Source organism: Anthonomus grandis, chromosome 8, assembly GCF_022605725.1.
Source record: "Anthonomus grandis grandis chromosome 8, icAntGran1.3, whole genome shotgun sequence".
Lineage (NCBI taxonomy): Eukaryota > Metazoa > Arthropoda > Insecta > Coleoptera > Curculionidae > Anthonomus > Anthonomus grandis.
In genome coordinates, this window is record NC_065553.1 from 2571442 (window position 1) to 2593540 (window position 22099).

Here is a 22099-nt window from a genome sequence, read left to right on the forward strand (position 1 = left end):
CAAGAAGTGTAAAAAAAATCGATTTTTTAAAACTGTGTCTACAGTTTTGCATCAAATTTAACGAAATTTGAAATACCTCTGTTAGAAAAGGCATAAAACTAATTTTAAGGGATAAACTGAGGGGGTGCACATTTTTGACGGCCAAAATTTTATGTGTACATAATTTTTTTTTAATATTAAGCTACACCAAAAAATAGACCATACAAAAATTTAAATTTTTGGTTTCTTGCATTTTTTTCATACGACTATTAGTTTTTGAGAAAATCACCGGTGAATAAAAGGATAGCAATATTGCCGTCAAAAGTGTGCACCCCCTCAGTTTACCCCTTAACATTATTTTTACGCCTTTTCTAAGATAAAAAGTAAATAGACCGCCTAAAATAATGGGGGTATTCTAAATTTCGTTAAATTTGATTCAAAACTGTAGACAAAGTTTTAAAAAATCGATTTTTTTAACACTTTTTGCGATGGCTGTAGCTTGAAGGGGGTGCATTTTAGGACCCATGTTTATAAGAAAAAAAGTCTTATTTTGGCCTTAGGAATACGCCCTTAAAATATATGTAGTGAATTTTGAAACACCCTGTATCATGAGTGACACAATCGATTGACTGATTGATTTTTAGTTTTAGACGCATAGGTATCTTAGATCATTTAGATTTCTTTTGAATTTAGTTTCTAAATTTCTTAGTGATCTAATGGGCAATTATAGACTTATAGTGAATCTATATAAAATATGTTATTAGTTTTTTTTTTAATAATTTATATGTAATTTGGCCTTTCATTGATATTGAATAATATGGCAACGTGTAATCTCTCTCTCTAAAGGCAATTAATTTTTTTTTTATATTTTTATAAATTACTCCAGAAAATGGATAGTTTTGGTGAAAATTGGAAAATTTAGGCCAGGCACCCCTAGTTTTTTATCTAATCCTAATGTAACTCCTCGGTTCTCTGATATCGAACAATCTGGCAACGTGTAATACATATCACTTTATAGGAAATTCAATCTTCTTAAATAAATGTTATTATATATTTTGCCAGAAAATGGATAGTTGTCGATCAAAATTATAAAATCTGGGCTAGACATCCCCACTTTTGATTCAACTCCTCGTTTTTCTAATATGAAACAATATGAAAAGTTGCAATATATATCATTTTAAGGGAAATTCAATTTTCTTTAAAACATCTTATTATAAATATCCCCAGAGAATGGATAATTTTGGGGAAAATAGTGAAACCTAAGCCAAGCTTCTTTGATATGGGAAAATATAGCAATTTGTGAAATGTATATTATTTTAAAGGAAATTCAATTTTATTTAAAAAATCTCTCTTTAAATTTCTCCAGAAAATGGATAGTTTTGGTGAAAATTGAAAATATTAGGCCAGACACTCCCAGTTTGTTTACATAATTTTGTTTACATTTGATTCAACTCTTTGCTTCTCTGATATGAAACAACATAACAAGATGTATTCTATATAATTTTAAAGGAAATTGAATTTCTTTTTTAAGATCCTTCTTACAGTTTTGCATTCATCAAAAGGTAACACAACCGCGTAATTTATATCATTTAAAAAACGTGTAATTTATACCATTTTATTTTATTTTTTACGTGTAATCTATATAATTTTAAAGAATTCAATTTTCTTAAAAAAATGTCTCTATCAAAATTTTCTTTAAAAAATACATACTTTTAAGTAAAACTAAAATTTTTGAGTTTTTATATATAATTTTAATGTAAAACCTCCTTTCTCTTATATGGAATAATATGGCAACGTATATAATATATCATTTCAAGGGAAATAAAATTTTATATATAAATTATTAATTTAAAAAAAAAAATGGATAGTTTTAGCGAAAATTGGAAAATCTAAGCCAGGCACCCCTAGTTCTTTTATATAATTTTATTGTAACTCCTCGTTTCTCTGATATGGAATAGTATGGCAACGTATAATCATTATAATTTTAAGGGAAATTAATTTTTTTTTCAAAAAATCTCTGCAAATTTCTTCAGAAAATGGATAGCTTGGACGAAAATTGGAAAATTTACGCCAGGCACCCCTAGTTTTTTTACATAATTTTGATTCAATTTCTCGTTCCTCTGATATGGAACAATATGGCAACGCGTAATATATTTTATTTTAAGGGATATACAATTTTTTTTTAATCTCTCTATAAATTTCTCCAGCAAATTTTTTCCAGCAAAATTTTGGGGAGAATTATAAAACCTAGGCTAGACACCCGTAGTTTTTTTACATAATTTTAACTTTACTCCTCGTTTCTTTGATATGTAACAGTATGGCAACGTGTTATGTATATAATTTTGAAGGAAATTAAATTTTCTTCAAAAAATCTCTATATAAATTTCTCCAGAAAATGGATAGTGTTGGCCAAAATTTAACAAAATGAGCCAAGGACCCCTAGTTTTTTTACAATTTCGATTCAACTCCTCGTTTCTCTAATATAGAAGAATAAGGCAACGTGTTTTTATATAATTTTAAAGGAAATTTAATTTTCTTCAAAAAATCTCTATATAAATTTTTTCTACAAAATGGATAATTTTGGGGAAAATTTAGGCCAAACACCCCCAGTTTTTTTATCAATATTAAAAAAACCTTTTATGTTTGAAAATGCTTCACTGTGAAGATGCAGCGTTGAAATTTTAATTTCATTTTCAATTTTTCTAAATAATTTGAAAGTAGACGATTAACTATATGAAATTAGGTATAAAGAGGTTTTGTAAGGTGCTAAATTAGAATTTTTTCATTGTTATAACAATACAATAATAAAAATAACCATTTTATTTATTCAATCTAATTCTTATAAAATCAATGTTTGTTAAAAAAAGGAAAAGTGATTAACATGACGTAAAACACAAACTCGGAGTAGAGGAGATCCAAAACCGTGGCCTCCGCGATATCCCGATTTAAACATATAAGACTTTTTCTTTTGGGCTACTGGCAAGGTCAAAAGTTAAAATGTCAACAATAAATGAAAGGGCATATTAAGATGCATGAGAAGCGACTAAGGACCCTGCTTAGTATACAAACATTAAAATCACATAATGACAAAAATTTTTTTTGACCTTGCCAGTAGCACGATAGCTGGTTATACTTATATGTTGTGACGAAAACCCTCATTGTATATCCCTGAAGATGGACATCTTATATGTCCGAAACATGTAGGATAGATGATTTTTAAATAAATTTAGTGGAGGATGACAGAAATAATTTTAGTTACCCTTTGATTTATAAATAGTTTTGAAAATTTGAAAATGTAGACCAGGTGCCCCCAGTTTTTTTATATAATTTTAATGCAACTCCCCGTTTCTCTGACATGTTACAATATAGCAACGTGTAGTATATATCATTTTCAAGGAAATTAAAATTTCTTCAAGAAAATCTCTCTATAAATTTCTCCATAAAATGGACAGTTTTGGCAAAAATTGGAAAATGTAGGCCAGGTACCTCTAGTTTCTTTATATAATTTTACTGTAATTTCTTATTTTTCTGATAGGAAACAATAGGGCAACGTGTAATATATATCATTTTAAAGAAAATTCAATTTTCTCCAAAAAATTTTCCATAATTTTCGCCAAAAAATAAATAGTTTTGGGGAAAATTGTAAAATCTAGGCTAGGCACCCAGTGGTTTTTCTACATAATTTTGACTTAACTCCTCGTTTCTTTGATATGGAATAATATGGCAACGTGTAATGTGTATCGTTTTCAAGGAAATTAAATTTTCAAAAAACCTCTTTATAAATTTCTCCATAAAATGTATAGTGTTGGCGAAAATTTTAAAAAATTAGCCAAGGACCCCTAGTTTTTTGACATCATTTTAATTCAACTCCTCGTTTCTGTAATATGGAAGAATAAGGCAACGTGTCTTTATATAATTTTAAAGAAAATTAAATTTTCTTCAAAAAATTCTCTATATAAATTTTTTCTTAAAAATAGATAATTTTTTAGAAAATTAGAAAACTTAGGCCAGAGACCTCTAGTTTCTTTATCAATATTGAAAAAACCTCGCATAAACCTATGTTCAAAAATTCTTCACTGTGAAGATGCAACGTTCAAATTTCAATTTTATTCTCAATTTTTCTAAATAATTTGAAAGTAGACGATTAACTATATGAAATTAGGTATAAAGAGGTTTTCTAAGGTGCTAAATTAAAATTTTTTGATTGTTATAATATCAGTACAATAATGAAGCCAACCATTTTATTTATTCAATTTAATTCTTATAAAATCAATGGTTGTTAAAAAAGGGAAAAGTGAATAACATGACATAAAACACAAACTGGGAGTAGAGGAGATCCAAAATCGTGGCCTCCGCGATCTCCCGATTTAAACTTATGAGACTTTTTCCTCTGGGGTTACCTATAACATTTAGAATTAGGATAGCGGTAAGTTGCGCAATAATTCAAAACACAGCAGGCATTGTGGAACGAGTACGGCAATAAATGGTTCGCATAGTTCGCATGGAGGGCAACACTTTCAACCCATTTTTATAACCTCTATTCCTAGTTTCCTTTTCCTTTTTTTAAGAACTTTTTAATTCTTATAAAATATAAGAATTAAGTTGCATAAATTAAATAGTTGTTTTAATTTTTTTATTTAAAAACTCAAACCTAATACGTGGTGCTCTCTATTAGAAACATCAAAAAATTGAAATTTAGCACCTTAGAAAACCTCGCAATACCTAATTTTGGTTTACTTTTAAATTATTTAGAAAATATTGAAAATAAAATTAAAATTTTAACTCCCTGTATCACCGCAGGGAAATATTTTCGGACATATTTTTATAGGAAGTTACTTCAATATTTTGACCCAAGGAATATGCCCTTAAATTTTGCTGCAATATTAATGGATAACCCTATATATCATTTTAAAGGAAATTTAATTTTTTTCAGACAGTCTCTCGATGACTTTTTCCAGAAAATGAATAGTTTTAGTGAAAATTTAAAAAGGTAGACTAGGTGCTCCTAGTTTTTTATATATTTTTAATGTAACTCCTCGTTTCTCTGACATGTTACAATATAGCAACGTGTAGTATATATTATTTTTAAGGAAATTTAAATTTCTTTAAAAAATCTCTCTATAAATTTCTCCATAAAATGAAAAATTTAGGTACCGCTAGTTTTTTTTTATAATTTTATTGTAATTCCTTATTTTGCTGATATGGAACAATACGGCAACTTTAAGAGAAAATTAAATTTTCTTCAAAAAATGCTTCTATAATTTTCTACAGAAAATAAATAATTTTGGGGAAAATTGTAAAATTTAGACCAGACACTCCTAGTTTTTTTACATAATTTTGATTCCACTTCTCGCTTTTGTGATATGTAACAATAATTCTAAGTTCCTTTTTACAGTTTTTTCTGAAAAAATAAATAATCTAAAATAGTGGTATATATACCTTTAGTGGTACCAACATGGGTAACATTTGTATAGACTATAATCTATATGTATAATTATATAGATAACACATAAAAAACATGTATGGCGTATAATTGCGATAATACGAAAATTAATTTTAAAATATTTTACTTAGAGACATGTTAGTCCAGCAGTATGAGAAAAATAAGATCTATTTTTCGAATTTGAATAATAGGATTAGTAATAGAAATTTGGGGTTGTCACAGTGATATTCTGACCACGTGTATAGCAAAATTAAAGTCAGTTGAAGTTGTCATAGTCCGCTTATAAGAATATCATCAACAAAAGTGACTATATTCATAAGATTAGTAAGGAGTTGACGTTAGCGCAACGATATTTTGACATATTAAATTTGATCTATAGAAAAATTTGGGGTCGATTAAAGTCGTTATACTTTTTCTAAAAATAATTTCAAAATTAAGCGTCAATAGAATCAAAAGATTCGTGTAGAATTGACGTTCCTACAATGATATGCTGTCCTGAAATTTACGTTTGTTAATGACATTTAAACTGCTCATTATTCGGTTATAAGAATATCGTGATATATCCACGATTTGTTTTCTTCCATAGTTTCTATTTTTTGTTAATGTTTAAAAAAGTCTACAAACAACAACACACCTACAAACAAATTATACTTGAGTAGGTGTAGTAAAAAAAAAATTAATAAATAAAAATGATGTTTCAAAATGAACCTCGCCATCATTTTAAAGTTTTGCAAAATGAGCTAGAGACCAAAAACTGTGTGATGTGTGCCAAATTTAATTTTTTTTTAAACGCATTTAAAAGATAAGAGAGGGGGGGACAATTAAGAGCCACACTGTATATTAGCGTTATTCGCTTAAATAAAAATTTTGTTAATAAAAAGGCAAATTAACTTTTTTTTTGAATCGATACAAAATCTAGCTTCCAGTCACAACTTATCCCTTTACTTCAGCACCGTTCGACCTTTCTAATTTAACATTTAAATAAAATTTCCAGAAACCCGAACCGAATTCTCTATTTCATATGTTAATCCCTCACCGGTACAAGTTTCCTTACTCCTTAAGCCCTTAGAGTTAATATTAATAGCGATTTAACGCGAAGAAAGTTCCAGGGAACATGTTAAACATCGACAGACGAGAATATTAAATGAATAACTTAATTAACTTTAATTAAGTGGGATTACACGTGTGCACATATTGCATTTGCTTATGTGTGCCGCATGTTTGGATTTAATGGATTGAATGGAAAAGGATCTTAGTGGAAAATTAAGATATACCGCGGTTTGGCTCCTGAATAGATTCGTTTAAGAAAAATTGTTATATATTGTTCAAGCAGATCAAGAAGGTGAGTTTTCAAATAAACTGTATCATATAATTTCCAACTGTGAACTGTGAGTAGTAGCGACAGTTCAGATAAGCTTTTTATGTTTTGTGGCCAATGTCACGAACGAGTTCGTAAACTCATTTTCGATTTTTATGGGGAAAGGCATGACAGGGATAAAAGAGTATATATAGGGCGAAACTTGGCACCGTATCTTAGCATACATTTTAACTAAAAATTTGCAAAATATATCGCGTGACGAGATGCAAACCCGACGCGACGACGAGACTCTATTCAATATTCATACCGTAACGTATACGGTATACGGGTGTAAAATTTGCATACCGGATATCTTTATTTTAAGAACACCATCGCACCGGAATGTTAAAACAAATTGATACCTCTCGCCCGCAACTAGATGGTACAATGGAGCTAAGAAAACTGTCGTAAACCGTTATTGGATAATAAATATTTTTGAAAGATGATTTTTAATGGAAGTTCTTAAATTTCTTAAAGTTTTTTTTTCAAACAGATTTTTTTGCTTGTACCAGACATAAGTACACAATAAAATTATTCTAAAAAAGCGATTATCTTGGACAAGTAGGTCTCTTACTAATTCACTTCCGTAAAGCTTTGACTTTTTATCGTTTGCTTCCGTCCTTGGCTCGTCGTATTTACGTAATAAAACAGGCTGATGCGAGATTCCGAGAATGCGACTTTACTCGGATTGCTTTGAACTTCCTTTCGTCCACACAGGCGAACTCTATATAGTAAATTCTGACCAAAACGTATTTGTATGTTTACTGAAAAATATATTTTTAGCAGGACATTGTGTCATCTTAGAAGCATTAAGAAGCATTAGAGTAGAAAAAAATAACAACTGCTAAGCTATTTGGCAATGAAGCAACATGATTCCAATATTTTTTATGTTCATTACAGAAGCACTTACGTCAAATTAAACTAAAAGTACATAAAACATAAGATGAGTTATGACAATTTTTTAATAGATTTTTGCTTTTAATGAAAATTGACTGATGTTGAAAGTCTTTAATAGAATGGCATATATGCTAACGGGAGCTTATTAGTCTGGAGAACATTAATTGGTGGTGGGTTGGCATGAATTATTCTAGAGATGCTTACCTATTAAATTATGGACGCCACCTAGTTTGCCATCTTCAACTGGCAAATTGGTTCTCACATAAACAAAAGGATGTAAAGAAATATAATACATAGTAACACACTAAATAAGCTTCAATTATTACCAAAATTTTATTATTCAAATTAAAGGAAAAACAATCACAACAACAGCCTGGTATAAAAAATGCCGATATGTAAAAATGTTATCCTTGAGCATGACCAATGACAAAGAAAGGCAGATAGAAAAATCACGTTAGTCAAGAGATAGAGAAAAACAACCCGATTCCAATAAATTGCTTAAAATTCAAAGCGCCATCTAGGTGCTCTTATTTTCTTACAAGGTCATTAACCGACTTTACACTAGATGTCGTAATCAGTACTATCTTCATACCATATTAAATTATTACATTATAAAAGCAACCAAAAAAAATAAAACGCTACAAGTCGTAATAAATCATATTATTACAATTTTCATCATTAGGAAACTAATAATAAATTTTGATAATAAACTTCCTATACAGCCTACGGAGGTATATTTTTTAAACCAAAATTGAACGGCCCATGAATATTTAGACATGGACACATTAAATCAATTCGAAAATTAAATAGAAGGGATACGAGGCTCGAATAATACCATTGTGCCATAAAATTTAAAATGCATCAAACTATAAAATTTTGATGCCCTTATAGCTGAAATAAGCTGTATTGTTTATTTCCGAAGATACGCATGCAAATAAAATGGTAAAATACTTTTTAATAGTTTAGAAATAAAATCAGATTTATTTTTAAATAATAAAATTTATGTTATGGCTGTTGTAAAAGATCTGAGCATCTTAACTTTTGCACTGAACAATCAATATTTTAATGGTTCTCTTTTTTTTCCAAGGTTTTTGAGTTGGCTTAAAAAAAATAAATAGTAATTTTGGTTAACCCTATCTAATTTGGGTTTGGATCTTATTATTAAAAAAAACAAAGTAGGAATCAAAAAGTAGTATTTAGGTTACTAATGCAGTTTTCTTCCGAATGTTTGATCTTCTATTTTATTATATGTATTAATATTTATTTACTAAACGCTAATTTTACAATAAACAATATTTCCTTATTATGTTTTTTAATATATATTAGGATATCCTATTAATTTTTTACCTTGTACTTGCTGTACATTTTAGAAATTTAACAGAATTGAACAGACCAGAGAGGAACACTAATACAAGGTGTTTAAGTCATACTTAAATATTCAAGATAAAATAGAACAATTAGATTTTACTGAAATTAAAACAAAGAAGGACTCAAATTAGCATTCTTTCTAATTAAATGTATTACTTTAAATCATAATACTTCAAATTATTGTCAAAATAAGTTGTAATTTTTTCATAATTTAGGCATTTGAAATATTTTTTAAATGTATTATCAATTAAAGTTTTTTTTATACTAAATATAGATATATAAAATATTTTTTATACTTGCTGACTAAATATGTTGTTGAATTAAGGTTTATGAACATTTGTTTTCGCATGTAGCTATTTATGTTAAATTAGGATTAATATTATTATTATTATTATATCATATTTTACTGCTTGAAAAATTTTAAAATTTATTCCAGGCATTTAAAGCTATTTGAAATTGACTTCATTGCTTCAAGGCATTTAAAATAATGTTTAAATGAATTTCACATAATTTTTTATATCTTCCAGGTTTTTAAAGTCATATTTTAAATGACTATTTGACCGAGGCATATGTTTTTGAAGAAATGAAAGTAATTTTTTGCTTCTATCAGGTAATTTTTTGACAAATCTTTAATTTTATTACAGTAATTTGAAGTAAATACGTCTTTCTTCTATTTGAATTAGTGCTTTCAAGTCATTTGAAATAATGTTTAAAGAATTTTTAAATAACCTTTTACATCTTTCAGGTTTCTAAAGTCATTTTTAAAACCAATTTTTAATTTTATTTCAGGCACTTAAGCCATTTGAAATGTCTTCCTTTGAATTGACTTGATTCTTTCAAAGCATTTGAAATAATGACTAAATAAATTTCAAGTGACTTTTTATATTTTTAGGCGTTTAAAGTAAATTTTAACATCTTTCAAGTAATTAAAGTAATTTTTATTACAGATATTTGAAGAGTTTTGAAATGTCTCCCATTTATTTGAATTCATTCCTTTAAGACATTTGAAATAATGTTCAATGAATTTTTAAATAACATAAGCATGTAAAGTGATTTAAAAGGTCTCTCTATTGTTTGCATTAATTCCTTCAAGGCATCTAAAATAATGTTTAAATAAATTTTAAATGATTTTTAAGTAACTTTCGGTCTTTAGATATTTAAATTAATGTTTACATATTTCAAGTAATTACTGTCAATTTTTGGTAAAGCTTTTATTTTATTCCAGGCATTTGAAGCCATTTAAAATGCCTACCTTCTAATTGACTTCATTCTTTTAAGGCATTTAATGTTTAAATCGATTTGAAGAAATTTAATGATATTTTTATGCATTTTAAGTATTTTTTTTCGCATTTTCCAGATAATTAAATTAAGTCTGAATTTTATTTTCAAGTTTTCTTTTGAAAGGTTAGAATTTTAATGAGTATCATTTAATTCTAATTTTAAATTTTCACTTTCTTTTATTTAAGGCAATTTTCATAATTGCCTTAAATTTCCAAAAAAAATTTGTTTGTATATCATTGGAACTTAAGAATTACTCAAATTTCGATTTTTTTTTAAAGCACTATTAAATTTAAATAAAATGATTTTTTTTTTAATTTTTATTTTTGTGGAAATTTTGATAAAAATATTTCTTACATTTCTTAGATAACTGAAAAAATGTCGAATATCCCTTTGTTTTTTTAAAAAAGTTGAAAATTCTCTTCAAATGACTTCGATTATTTTTGAATTTTCTGAAAATCTATCACTTTATTTATTGGCATCACTGATTTAGTAAAATTTAAAAAAAACTGGGTCTTTTGTAATTTTATAAAATCATAATATAATTTTTTTCTAGCATGACCGATTTCCTGAAATTTTTTAAAAAATCCGATTTTTTTTTGGAGTTTTTTGGAATCGCAGCACTTTTTCAAATGCATCGCGGATCCTGTGGAATTTCAGTGAATTTCCAAAATTTCGTTTTTTTTTAAATTTGCATCACTGATTTCGTGAAATTTAATAGACGCGATTTATTTTAATCGATTTTTTTAAACAAGATTTTTAAAAATTTAACTAAACTCTCAAAATTTTTTTAACAAATTTACAAATTTTTGCAAAGCAAAAAATTTGAAATTTTTCCAGTTTTTTAAAAAATAAAAAAAAAATTAAAATTTTCCAGAAAAAAACCTTAAAGGTTCAATAAAGCTTTTAAAAAAATTCCCAAGAAATTAAAAAACAAATCGAATATTTATAAATTTACCTGAAGTTCCAATACCAATAAAAAAAATAAAATTTTTGGGAAAAAATAACAACTTTCAAAATTGCCTTACATTTCCAAAGATATTTTGCACTGAAAAAAAAAGGAACCGAAAAAAAAACAAATTTTCCTTAAATTTGAATAATTTACATTAGAAAGTGATAAATTTCAAAAATAATGCTATTGTAAAAATGCTAACCTTACAAAAATAAATTTTAAATTTTTGAAAGTTTGCTGCTCAAAATTGCTGAAATCAACAAGGTCAATAAAAAAGTGACAAATTTCCGAAAAAAATCGAAATTTTAAAAATTTCCTCAAGTCTTACTTTTTACTAGTAAAAAAGTATTCTATTCCTAAAAAATCAAAATATTAAAAAAAAATGGTGATTTAACCGGTTTAACAAATTAAGTTATAATTTGAAAATTTAGATTTTTTTTTCGAAAATTTTTGGAAGCATAACTTTTTTCACAGTGTCGCTGCTAAGTGAAATTTTCGCGAATTGTCAATAATTTGTAAAGTAATCACTATTAAATTATCGGAAATTTAATACTTTTTGGCAGAACGGCACTTTATATATGACTGGTTGATATGGGTTAAAGGTAGAGCACGAGTTTCAATAGACAGAGAAGTGTGCTTATGATATGGCCTTAACGGCTCAAATTCGTTTTGTCCTGTCACCTATACTTTCAAAATCAATTATCTCGTAACCTATAGCAATACGAAAAAAAAATTTTAAAGTTTTTGATAGTAAACGTTGATATCTATAAGTTTGGTTATTACACTTAATTTCATTACTCCAGTAGTTTTCAAGTTATAACTGAAAACGTGGCCTTACCAGTTTAGATTTATTCATGCATTGAAACGCGTCTCTATACGCTTCATATTTTCAGAATTTTTTAAGTGCCACTATATCCAACAAAATGATTGACATTTATTTACACCAACAACCGCGGGCACTATTCCACTTCGAAATTTTAGCACGCATATAAGTCTTGCTGGTTTTAAATTACACAAATGTTGCAAAAACAATCCAAACTTATTGCAAAAAATGTGTGCAAACTCTCATCTAACTCACGACCAATATTTAATAACAATACCTTATATTACTACTTATTTATTTCATTAGGTCAAATGTTTGACTCCCCTGGGTTCACCGTTATTATTACCGGTTTCATTAATATTATTACCGGCAATACTGAGATTGGAGATTTAGTGTAGATTGAACTCATATTTAAATCTTAATCCCGCTATCCTTTTTCTAGTAATCTGGTAAATCTGTTGTGCTTAACTCCAGACAATTTTTTAATTGTTAGGAGTTTCACATATCCCGCGCCGAATGTAGCGCATAATCCTGCAAATAGGTTATTATTTTATCAATATTTAGCTCAAATTCAACAATGACTTTGAAAGAGATTGATTTGTTATTTGAATTGATTGATTTAATTTAAATCTCATGCAATCAACTCAATCTCAAGATTAATGACGTAGTTCTATTAAAGAAAGATAACTCATCACTTCCTTTGAAATGGGCGTTAGCTAGAGGAGTAATGACACATTTGAACAAAAAGAGTAGTAAAAGTCAGAAGTCTCAATAGTATATTTAATAGGTCTATATTCAAATTAGCTCCTTTGCCTACTCAGAAAGTATGTTTCTCCAAGAAAAAACAACAGTTCTCTCCTAGAATTTTAATTTGTAGGAATATATTAAACAAAATATGGTATTACTATATAACAAACTATACAATTGATATTCAGTGAGGCTGAAATAATTCGCTTTGTTCACATTTTTTATGTAATCCCAGAATGTACGGTAACATGAGCGAAAAAATGCCGAAAAAAAAACAACATTTAATTAGTCCGCCACAGCGTTGCGTGTAAAATTAAAATGGTAGACAAAAGTGGAGACGAGACCCGGGGATTTTGGGGGGGATTTACTTTTCCGAGCTTATCCAGGTTTATACCGGGCATGTTCTGAACAACGGCTTAACTTTTTTCGCATAAAAGAACTTATAACTTGATCATGCTAAAAACGAGATTTTTACCGTAATTATCGTTCACTTTTTTAAATATACAGTAAAACTTTTATTGTTTCTTGTAGTAATTAGACTGTATTACTTATATCCAGGAAATAAAGATTTTTAATTTAAATTAAAAGCCCTTTTTGCGTTTCCCTAGACAATAATATTCTGTTTGATGAGTATTTAATGATATCTTTGCTACAAATACAAAGAGATTGGGATGATGAATTTTCAATAATCTAGATTAGCAAAATACCCAAGTAACACATCGTATATTATCGTTAAATATATATTTATTCAATGATTTATTAGTAAAATCTGGATTTTGGCATATCTATCAAACGTATATGGTCAAGGTATATTTATTAAAATGTACAGTATACGTATGTCATATACTATAATCTTTAAAAATTTCGGCATTTAAAAAAACAGTGTTATTTAATTAAATATTGCATATATATTTTCTGCAAAACCATTGTTCTTTATCAACGCAACCCTTACTCCCATAAAGGTTATGCAATTAAAAAACCCAAAACCCAAGCATTTTCTCACTAAGAAATTCTTTTGATAAATCACTGTTTTTCGTCCATAATATCTATTCTAATAGCACCGTTTTTATATTAAATATTTACTAATATACATATGTATAATTATATCAAGTTTAAATAAGCAAACTGTGTTATTAGATTAAATATTCGCTACGAAACTAGCTGTTATTTATGCGTATTATATTGGAAAACGATTATTTTTGAAAACAATTTCTTACTGGTAAGTTATGTGGGGTGGGTGGGGGGGTTAAGGGTATGGTAGTTAATGAAAAACATATTTTTTTGCAAAAAATAATTGCTGGAGAGAAAAACACTTTTTAAAAAAATGATAAATAAAAAAATCTTTAGTTTTTGTATTTATCCTTTTCTCACATAGCCGTGGAAAAACCTTATTTTATTTCTAAAAAGCAAGGCGTATTTCTGTGAAAATAGTAGCAGTTTTGCCTTTTTTTATCGCAAATAAATGGAAATTTAGTTTTTTAGGATGAGTCGATTAGTTTTGAAAAGATTGAAAGAGGTACTGGGTCAATAGCAAAGTGAAGCAGAAGAAACAGAAGGCTTTGATGCAACTGTGATACATAAAAAGTCCCTTTGAAGGGATTTCTATTAACGTTTTGACGAATGAGCTTTCTCGCTTTAATTTTATTCCTCTAGATAACTGACGAAAAGACTGAAAAAGGATGGAGCAAGCCGCAGATACACATCGCAGCATCTTGGGACACACGTGAAAACTGGCGAAAGTTTTGAAACACAGGTGAAAGATGCTTATTTGCTAATTACCACCATCGTCGATTGATACTAGCTGGCATTCGAACAAAGTAAAAGACAAAGAGGCAGATCTCAAAAGAAAGAACTTGGGAGGCAATTTGCATGAACTTTTTCTTGCTTCAACTGCCTGGAAGACATAAATGATGACCTAAACCCAGGAACTTGACTATGAGCCGAGCAGTGATGATTGACTGACTGACTAATAATATTTAATTTTTTGAAGGTCAATTATTTTTTGCAAAAAAACAACATTTTTTAATAACTTTATCCTTGCCTCCCACCCACCTCACATATTTATCCAGTAAAAACATCTTTTGAAAAATCCCTGCTTTTTAAAGTAGCATGCATGAACAAAAGCTTATGTTGTCCATAACATCCAACTTGTAGTTTCACTGGTTTTGTACTAATTATATATATATATATATATAATTACTGGTGTTGTACTAATTATATAGTAGTTAGTTTCTTTCTGGTTTTTCAACAAATTAGGCTTTATTTCTTATACTTAGACGGTTTGCTGTTTCTATTTTCGAAGTTTTTCGTGTTTTAACTCCTTTGCTACTATTACAAGTAAACCTTCACAAATGGCTTATAGTTCCCGCGAATATGCAGAAAGGCACTATGTATATGGGCTTTGTGATGGAAATGCTTGAGCTACTTCCCGAGAATATGAAAGACGCTTTCCCTGTCGAAATCGCTATCCTGACCATAGAGTTTTCATAAATGTGCATCAGAGTTACTTGGAAGGCATCATTCCTGGTCAGCCACGGAGAGTAGGAAGACCTAGAAATGATAACGCTGAAGATGATATTGTGGAATTTGCAACAGAGAATCCAACAGCAAGTGTTCGTCGCATAGCAAGACGTTCGGGACTCCCCAAATCCACAGTTCATCGAGTCTTACAAAGAAATCTATTATATCCTTATCATGTGCAACGTGTTAAAGCACTTCTGCCCACTGATTAAGAAAAAAGGATTCAGTTTTGTCGGGAAATGCTGCAGCGTAATAGAGATGACTCTAATTTTAGTATTGAAAATACTTCTGGGCGCACGTATATGGGACCCGTCTTTGAAAAAACGACATGCTACAAAACGAAAAGTAACAGTCCGGGTTCAATGACCTGCCTCATCAACGCGATGTCGGCGTTGATCAGGGAATAGAGCAAGGTCGTTCGAAGGCCGCAATGAGGTTTGGGTTTTAAGTCAAGTATGTAGGTGAGAGAAATATTATGTGATATCCGATTTATAAGCCATGAAGCGAATAGGGTGCGTGTTATATTCAGGATTCTTTTATTTTTATTTGTTCCTTTCGACAAGACGTGTTACTAAAAAAATTGTGTGTGTGTCAATTATTGATACGAGGATTACAAACAAGGGTGGTCTTTTATAAAATAAGTGAAAATAAAATGGGTAAGTCCTTAGTGAAGTAGTTGAGCTTTTTATGTTGGTGTCATGGAGAATATAAAAATTGACCACTTGAAAAGTATAGGTAAATATAATAATTTATAGCTAGCAAATTGACAGTTTTTCGACCAAAAATTTATGTGGTGGAAGTTAGTCACAGATTCAGAAACGAAAATCATGTTTTACAGTCGCCCAGACAAGTTTTCGTTTTAATTTTTTTTTGTTTTTAAAAGATTTTATTTAACTTGCAATGTACCTATGTATGTACCTATGTATGTATGTATGTAAGTATGTATGTATGTATGTATGTATGTAAGTATGTATGTATGTATGTATGTATGTAACTATGTATGTTTGGGTCAAATCTTGGAAATCAAATTTGACCAACTTCCAGATGTCCGATTTATGTGAAATTTGAAACACATTCATATTTCCGATATACAATGCAATTTAGTGCTATCACAATTACAAAAAACAAAATGGCGGATCCAAAATGGCGAACTTTAAAACCAAAACTTGTCTGGGCGACTGTAAAAACATGATTTTCGTTTCTGAATCTCTAGCTAAGTTCCACCACATAAAAATTTAATGAGTAAACTTATTTTGGGCAAGACTGTACCTGTCGAATGCACACTTTTTATTTATGGAAATATAAAATAAAGGCACTTTAAAATTAAAGTTACCTGTCAAATTGTTTATTTTTCGATGATTTTGACTAAATGTTTTTAATGTAAATAAATTATAAACTATTTTACTTCCAGAATGTCCCTCCATTCACATCAATTGCCGTTAAAGAAACGGAAACTTAATATTGTAAAAAATGAAAACGAAAAAGTTTTACCATTCAAGCAGAGAAAAATAACTCTTATAGAAGATAAAAAGGAAGCTGTCGAGTAACAGTCAAATGCTGTATGTTGTGTGCAGTCAAATGCAAATACTGAGAAAAAACATATTAAAACTGTTTTACTTTCTTTGGATGCAAAAGACTGTGGGACTTACCAAAAACAAGTAATTAATACTAATATTTCATTACCAAGCACTAGCGGTGCTACCGCACTTAATTAAAGTCAAACTGATAATAAGAAGCAATACAATGTCAAACTTGCCTTGAACGCTAAACGTTGTCGGGAATATAGGCAACGAAAAAAGTTGAATAAAATAATTTCTTTGAATTCCAATACTACAGTTGATGGTGTTTCTGTTTTCCAAGATGTCTCTTCTGTTCAACGATCTGAGGAAAAGCAGAAAATCCAATCACGGGGAAAAGGTTCTACCAATAGTTCATCGGGTATCATCATAGAAAAGAAAGAAGCCAGGGAAGCACCAAATAAAACAGGTAATTGTGAGTCTTTTGATTCAGATATTTTGAACTTTTCAGGATATCTCAATAATTCAATAGTTACATTAAATCCAATAAATACAAAAATTTTTGAAAAGAGAACATTATATTTAGAGCATTTTATGAACACTAAATTTTATAGTAATAAGTTATATAGTAAACGAATTCTGTCGTATATGTGACCGAATTTGGTGGACTAATGATATTTGCTCCATAACCAAATATCCTTGGTTCCTTCCCCTTCTTTATGAAGCTGGCTACCCAAAAATGCATTTAAGTATCGAGGATGAATGCAAATTTTATAAGTGTTGTCGTAACTGTTATTCCACTTTATCCCGTAAAAAAACGATTCCTCAACTGGCCACTGTTAATGGATTTGTTTATCCTCCTATTCCGTCTGACTTACCCCCCTTAAATCCCATTGCTGAGCGTTTAATTTCACCCAGTTTACCCTTTCTGCAAATTCGCAAAATTCACTATTTTGCTGGTAGTTGCAAATAATGGTGGGTCAAATAATAATTGTTCCTGTCAGTGTAAATAATATGGTAACTTTCCTGCCCAGAAATGTTGACGATGAATATACAGTGACAGTTTTAATAAAGCGTCATATTCTTCAAAAAGGGGCATATTTGTCTGGATGTGTCTCAAAAGCTATTCTGCGTAGATGGTTATTATATTTACGAGATACGCCATTATACCGAAAATATGATATTAAAATTAATAACACATTCTTGGGTATACATGAAGGTTATGATTTTGCAGAAGAAAATCAAATATTTTACGACCAATATTTCGAGATAAGGAATAGTCAAGAAGACATGATGGACGTAGTTTCGTCGCGTAAAGAAAAAATTTTAACAACTGAGCAATTATTAAACATGCAACAGCAAACAATTTTTTGGGGGGAAGATATGGTGTTACATTTAGCCCCAGGTCAGAAAAACAAACCGTTTGCATTATCTTTTGACGCTGATGCAGAGGAATTATCATTTCCTGCTATCTATTACGGACATGAAAGACAATTTAAAATTAATGTAACTCCTTATATAATGGCAACTAGTGAAATCCGTAGAAGAGATAGACGTGGTGTTACTCCTAATCACATTCTTTACATGGCAGCCAAAATCATGCGTTTGAGAATTATTCAAACATTTCAAGTATTGTTTCGCAATAATAACCATGAGGTAAAAAATATGACAAGAGAAGATTTATTATATTAGCGAATATTCGCAATTTTTTTTTGCGGAAGTAATTTAATATATAATTGACTATAAAAGATTGGACCTTTATCCCAGTTAAGAATGTTTTTTTGATATGAATATTGCTAAACTTTCGTATGCACCTAATTTTCTATTGTTATTAGCCGGTTTAAGTAATTTTAAGTAGTCTATCCCTACTAAGTGACCAGTATTTAAAACATGTTCAGCCACACTTTTCAACTCTTCCATATTTCACCACATAAGCTACATGTTCTTTAAATCTGACATTAGTTTGATCTTCTGGTTTGTCCTATGCACTTTTTATCACAATCGTTGCATCGTTATTCTAAAATTATTATTTAATATATAATCGTTATTCTAAAATCGTTATTTTAAAATATAATAATTACCTTTATAGTCAATTATTATATTTTAAAATAACAGCCACCGTACTTGTATCTGGTATTTTCAATACGCCTACGATGTTTGCGCATGTTGCAAAATCTGTGAATTTTTTTTAAAACATTTTGTGGAGTGACGAAAGCAGTTTTAAAAGAACAGGGATATTTAATATACATAATTTGCATAATTGGGACTATGTTACTCCTAATATAGTGAGAAATGATCGTTTTCAGCATCAGTTTTCAGTCAATCTGTAGGCAGGGATCATTGAAGGCAAATTAATTGGACGATTCGAGCTACCAGGAAGACTTAACGGCGAAAATTATTTACATTTCTTGCAATATAACTTGAACGATTTACTTGAAGACGTAGGACGATGGAGCTCCTGCTCACTCTGCCCGAATCGTAAAGCAACATCTTGATACTACTTTTAATAATCGATGGATTGGAAGGGGAGAAACATCCAATGGCCGCCGCGTTCGCCTGACTTGAACCCCTTAGACTTTTTGTTATAGGGATATTTCAAAGAACTTGTTTTTATCAATGAAAGCCAGACTGAAGTAGAACTGCGAAGAAAAATAAGGCAAGCGACCAACGTTATTACCAACAATGACAGAGCCTTTCGGCGCCTAAAAAGTAATTTCATCCGCCGTTGCCGAATGTGTATTAGGGCAGGTGGTTCTCATTTTGAACATTTATTGTGATGTTTAATAGCAATAAATTCTTTTTTTTTTTCATTATTTAAAATTAGATTATTTAGTATTACAATATTTTGATTTTTGTCCAAAAACGATTAGTTTAATAAAAATGTCAATCAAAAAAGACTCGTATCACTTATCTTGTTAATTTTTGTTAATTTTCTGTAACCTGAAAAAGTGTATTATTTAATAGAATTAATTTTTTTTCTAAGGTAATTATTTTCTGCAAAAAAAAAATTCAATAACATTACCCTTAACTCCCTCCACCCACCTCAAATATTTGCCCAGTTAGAAATTCTTTTGGAAATCACTATTTTTGCTACCACTATTAAACTGCCAGCTCAGTTTTAATTAAATTTTGCATATAGGTTATTGTAGTGAATTGTCAATTACTAATGAAGCCAATTTTTGAAAAAAATTGTCAGTGGCGTAACATATGAAGAGAGATGATCATTTTTTACCTTAACTGTTAGATTCTCCATTTAATTTGGGAAAAAAGTTACTCTTGCAAAATTATGATTTAAAAATTTTTTTTTTGCAAAATTATATTTTAAAAACAGGGACTTAAATCAGAATTTTGCAAGAGTAAGTTTTTTTCAAATTAAATAAAGAATTTAACAGTTGACTTCTTATAAAAAAATATTTTGTCACTTCGCAGATTTGAGGCAAAAAAGAAACAACTCCCTTCGTATGTTACGCCACTGGCAATTTTTTTTAAAATTAGCTTCATCAGTAATTGACAATTCACTACAATAACCTGCGTACAAAATATAGTTAAAATTGAGCTAGTAGTTTAAAAATTATGATAAATAAAAAACAAAAAAATTCTTAACTTTAACACCATGTATCTTTGTTATTAAACATTTCTAAGAAAAAATTTATAATGACAGTCTATTTCTTTTTAAATTCTCTATCACGTATTAAAATTAATTACGTTTAAACCGGACCATACTTGATGACACATGAAATATTAATTGCATATTATAAACATGTAATAAACTTTTTTCTTAAACATTAAAGTTCTACCAAAAATGTATGTATATGTGTAAACTAAAAATAAACGTTTATTTAACTATCCTGGGTTGCTTGGGTATTTGTGATTCTTTTAAATTTCTTTTAATTAGTGAGTTTAAAATATTAAACCTTGATCGTCTTCTTAATTAAAATAAAAAAATTGTATGCGTCGGTTTGTAAAGCTTTTAAAGGAGTTAATAGGAAAACACGAGCTAAAAAAACCTCTTCCCAACCGAATTAATTTTAATTAAATCTTCTTTAAAATTTCTTAAGTGAAACTTAGGTAATGAACTTTAAAATTTATTGTTATTTACTCAGATAACAACCCTACATTGTCCCGAAATTAATTAAGGGCGAAAAGAGGATGCTCTCCAGTTCAAAAATTATTTTTAACGAAAATATTTTCCTATCAGCTTAGAAGAGTATAAAGAAAAAGTCGGTTTCGTGTGGGATAATCGCAAACTTTAATGAATTTTTGCCAGGTAAAAAGTTTGAAGAGAGTTTTGATAATCTTACCGCCGGGTTTAATTAATTATGCCCTTTAAAATATCTAATAAAGTAATAGTATAAAACCGCATCGCGTATAAATACGTACGTACATAGCAGGTATATTTAAAATTAAATTGACCAAAATAAGCTTATGCAGGCTACGGTTAAAATGCAAGGTTGCACCACGTATGCATGCGGCTCGTAACTTTTGTGTTTAGTTAATTAAATTTGAAAGTTATTTATAACTGAAGTATGTGTGAGATAGCAGAAGTTATTTATCAAATTTTCGGTATGATTAAAAGTTAACATGGGTCGATAAAAACTTGTAATAGTTAGCTTTATGTAAGTTGTTTAGAAATTATAAAGGCATAGTTCAAATAGTTTTTTTTTAATTACAAGAAGGTAATTCTTTGAAAATTACTTAAGACAAATTTTGTTAATTCTCAAAGCCCAACTCTATTTTACTCTGACTTAGCATGGGCAGTATTTATCGCGAAAACCATTGTTACCTATGCTATTAAGCTTTAAAACGTTATTGTGTTATAATAATACGAATATATCAATTCAGTTGCTTGATATAATAATAAAGTGCAACAAATATCGTTTCATTTGTACGAATACTAAACTAGCTTGAAGCATGTTGGTATTATTTTAAACAGCTTAAAATCCAATGCAACTGGTATTGATGGGATATCACCATTTATGCTTGAATATTGTAATCACTTTATAGATAAGTATTTCCCTCATATTATCAACTGTTGTTTGAAATTTGTTACTTTCCAGATGTATGGAAAATGTCGATTGGAAAGAATTCTTGATTTACAAGTGTAAGAATTTGAAATGTTTTTCTTTTGTAAACGAAGAAACGCGTCGTATAATTTTCATTTACGACAGCTATCGAGAAATTTTTAACAAGAACTTCAACATTAGTTTTGGGTACCCTT

At 29.1% G+C, this 22099-nt stretch overlaps 1 protein-coding gene across 3 annotated transcripts in view; it reads right to left on the reverse strand.

The window, feature by feature from the left end:
- LOC126739895 (synaptogenesis protein syg-2) overlaps positions 1–22099 on the reverse strand; it is a 478733-nt gene that overhangs the window by 1507 nt on the left and 455127 nt on the right. The gene's annotated exons all lie outside the window — the stretch shown is intronic.